This window comes from Grammomys surdaster, unplaced genomic scaffold (genome assembly GCF_004785775.1).
Source record: "Grammomys surdaster isolate TR1022 unplaced genomic scaffold, NIH_TR_1.0 171, whole genome shotgun sequence".
In the NCBI taxonomy this organism is placed as follows: domain Eukaryota; kingdom Metazoa; phylum Chordata; class Mammalia; order Rodentia; family Muridae; genus Grammomys; species Grammomys surdaster.
Genome location: NW_021604619.1, coordinates 2,695,974 through 2,699,943, shown reverse-complemented (window position 1 = coordinate 2,699,943; position 3,970 = coordinate 2,695,974). Strand labels below are relative to the sequence as shown.

Genomic DNA, 3,970 nt, shown 5'->3' with positions numbered 1-3,970 from the left:
TTTTATTTTATTTTATTTTATTTTATTTTATGTTCAGCTTGGTTTTAATTTTGAGCCCTTCAGTTGCAGTAACAAGGGTCAACAACAAGAAAACCTAACATGATCACTTTCTGAGCTCTTTTAAATGTTGTTCTGTTCTGCTTTGTTTTCTGTGTTTAATTATCCTAGATTACAGTCTTATCCCCAATTTGCATATCGGCTCTCCTAATTTAAATAGCATTCAACATTCTTAAGAAAAAAGGATGCACAAGCAATCAGGGGACCCTCAGGCAGAACTGCTGGGGGTTGTGGAGGGTGTTTAAGCTACTCTTTGAGATACACGAAGGTTCCAAGTCCTAGATATCTGCAGAGGCAAGAGATAGATATTGCTTAACATTATATTTTACAAAACAAAAAACAAATAAAGCAAATTAACAAAACACCAAAACAAAACCAGCAAAAAAGCTCAGGTCATTATTTAGATATTGGAAAAAGAAAAAAAAATGTAAAAAGGTTCTATCTCTTAGAAGCCACATGATCCTGTATAAGTACAGGATACACCGAAGAATGATGACCCAGACTCAAATAGTATGTAAAAGCAAAGAGTGTTTATTCTACAGAAGTTCATCATGCTGGGGTCTCCCATTCCAAGATGGAGACACCCAAGTGAGCTCAAAGGCCCAATTTAAAGCACCTTAGGAGAATTCCAGTAGGTGTAAGTTACCTCTATCATTAGCTCTATCTTTAGGGACATTCCAGAACCATTGCTGGGGAAGTCTGGAAACTGCTGCTGACCCATTGTCTCTGCCTCAGGCCAGGTGGCAGGGTAACTTCCGAGGCCTGGACTTGGAAACAGAGATTTAGGCCTAGTATCCTGAACTGCCAATTTGAAGTCTGTTATGGAGTTAGCCTATCTCAAGCCTAAGCTTGATCAGTCCCAGCAGAAAAGACAGGGATTCAACTAGCATGCTCTCCACCCTCTCTTGATTCTGAGCTGGGATGGAAAGGTTAGATGAACCTCCACAGCTCTTCCCTAATACCCTGCTGTTCACGCTGAAGATAGGGACGAAAGCTCCCAAGGCTCTTTCAAGTTCCTTTTTCTTTTACCTGCAGGATTGTCTTAGTTTGGGTTTTATTGCTATGAAGAGACACCATGACCAAAACATTCTAAAGAAAACATTTAATTGGGGCTGCCTTATGGTTTCAGAGGTTCAGTCCATTATCATCACAGTGGGAAACACGGAAGCCTGCAGGCAGACATGGTGGGGGGTGGGGGGGAGAGTTGAGAGTTCTACATCTTGATCCAAAGGCAGCCATGTGTAGATTATTCACACAGAGAGCCAGGAGGAGGCTCTCTTTCCACACTGGAAGGAGCTTGAGCATGAGGAGCCCTCAAAGCCCACCCCTACAGTGACACACTTCCTCCAACAAGGTCACTCCTACTCTAACAAGGCCATACCTCCTAATAGTACTGCTCTCCATGGGCCAGTCATTCAAATACCTAAGTGTATGGGCCAAACCTATTCAAACCACCACGGGGATCATTCAGATCTCGCTAAGTACTACAGGATGGACCCACAGACTCTAGCTAATAGACTTCTTGTAGGCTCAGGTGTGTCTAATCAAGGTTTATTTTTTAAAGTGATTCATTTCTGCTCAAGCTTCACCTAAACATTTCAGATGAAATAAAAATGAACTGGTGTAACTGACCTTCTGAGCAGTCAATAACAATATTTGGAGGCCTAAACTGGTGCGGACAGAGGAATTAATAGGGAAAATGGCTTCTCCTTTGTCGTCCAATGTCAACTATGTCTCAGGAAATGGTGGAAATGGTAGATCGCCTCTAAATGTCCTGTAAGTGTGGAAATGCATCTGTTCTCTTGTTCAGGGAGGCCACAGAGATGCCACAGATTTGACTCTAACTAGCTTCCAGTCTGCAAAGAGGAAAAACTCCTCCATAATTCCAAATAAAGCAATGGTCAGGCAAGGCCTTCAACTTATCCTCACACAGTTGAATTAACTGGCAAAAGAGAAGCTGGAGGAGCCAAAGGTCCCTCCCAAACTCAAATAAGTCCTGAGGACCCGATCATCAACTGGCCTTGACAAAAAAAAAAAGGAAAAAGTGATTAATTTTGGCCACCTGTGTAGTCTTAAACAGCCAGAAGGAGAGTATATTCAGGATGAGAATGACCAATAAGTATGTTTGTTTGAAGTCCTCAGATGTTATACTTAACCATATGCAATGCTATTTGGACAACTATTCCTCAGTAATGATACTACTCTTCCTGATAACACTGACTCCAGAAGAGCATTTCTCACAGCTGTAATAGGATATCCTGTGTCCTAACCAGTTGTGTCTCCCAAGTAAAGGAGGCTGCCAGAAACTGAGATGTCCGACTTACAGATGCAGATGTGTGGTAGTAATCTCAACAAATGAGACTTAGGTTCCATTCGGATTTGTTGTCCTATATTGTCCAGTACTGGACATTACAGCTAGTACATGGACAGAGACATCTCTTGCTGGTAATAAGGTCTCTCCCAATAGAACATCTATAGGATTCTAATTTAAAAAAAAAAAAACTTTTCTGGCACACAATCCAGTCAGCTATAAAATTATGCCTCCCTTTATTAAACAAAACTCATATTAACCATGATTTCAAGGAACTCTCCTGATTACCCTTGTCCTATTATGTTTCCACAAGGTTACAGTTAAAGAAACCCAATGGCCGGCTTCTCAACTTAAATTGACAGATGAAAGGCTCCATAAACTCTTGACCTAGACATCTTCCATAATGGTTAGACAATGGTAAAGTCACCGATTTCCTAGGACAAAGCCTACAGAGGATTTTTTTTTTTTTGCTTTTCTTGCCCACTCTCTTCCTCTAATAAGAGCAAAACTGTCCCCACCTGTTTTCTAACTACCCTTCCAATAGGAATCATAGGACTGCTGGTCATCCCACTTTCTATATGTTACAGATGCTACCCCACTCCATAACAAGCTCCACAGATACACAGCATCACCAAATGGCTGTCTTATGCTCTGCGTCAGTGTCACCAATTATGTTTCATCTTGGCCCCTTAGGGAGACTCTCCTCTTAGACATTCTGACTGCAGCCCCTTCATCGCCAATCCTCTGTCAGCTCAAGGCAGCTAAAAGCAGTCATTACCCCCACATCCCCTAATAGCAGTTCAGTGTGACCTCTGAGAGGAGAGGAATGGGAGACTAAGAGTTAGTCAGAGTTCCTAATAGTTTCCTGCTGAAGGACTACACTTCCCAGCTTCCCTTGTGAACTAAGGAAGTCATTATACAAAACTTGCCAATTCCACTCTTATAAGGGACAGCTTCCCTTGTAAGCAGGCATTTTGGCCATCCACATAGGTGGGTGATAAGACGCTCCATCGCCGTGAATAGATTTGATTTGGTCCTGCCCAGGGTCAGACCAGGCCTTCCATCTCTCTACAGCTGCCTCTGTAGTAATCTCACACCTCTGCTTGACAGAAAGGGAGAGGGGCTATGGCTAGGTAATAAAGGTGGCACATTTCCAGGAAGGCTGGCTTCTTCCTCAACTTCCTGACCTTGAAACAAAGGCTTTACAGGCTTTTGTTTCCCACTGGCACCTCCCCATCCCTACTGATGGTCAAGAAGTTGCAGGCCTGTTCAGGACTTGTCAGTTGTGGGACAATCAACCATCCTGTCTGTCTTCTAAAGTAAGGGAGGAAAACTCCTCAGCAACTTTAAAATACCAAACTACCAGCTCTTAAGAAGGGACTCTTGAGGAGTTTTGGCTTCCTGAGCACCACCTCTGCTTTGCAGAGTCTTTCTCTGTATGTCTGCAGTGTGTGTTTTTCATACACACATACACACACACACACACACACACACAGAGAGAGAGAGAGAGAGAGAGAGAGAGAGAGAGACAGAGACAGAGACAGAGAGAAAGAGAGAGAGAGAGAGAGAGAGAGAGAGAGAGAGAGAGAGAGAGAGAATCTG

The 3,970-nt window shown here is 42.9% G+C and overlaps 1 long non-coding RNA gene across 1 annotated transcript in view; it reads right to left on the bottom strand.

The window, feature by feature from the left end:
* LOC114621034 overlaps nucleotides 1–3,970 on the bottom strand; it is a 9,103-nt gene that overhangs the window by 1,949 nt on the left and 3,184 nt on the right. The window lies entirely within an intron of this gene.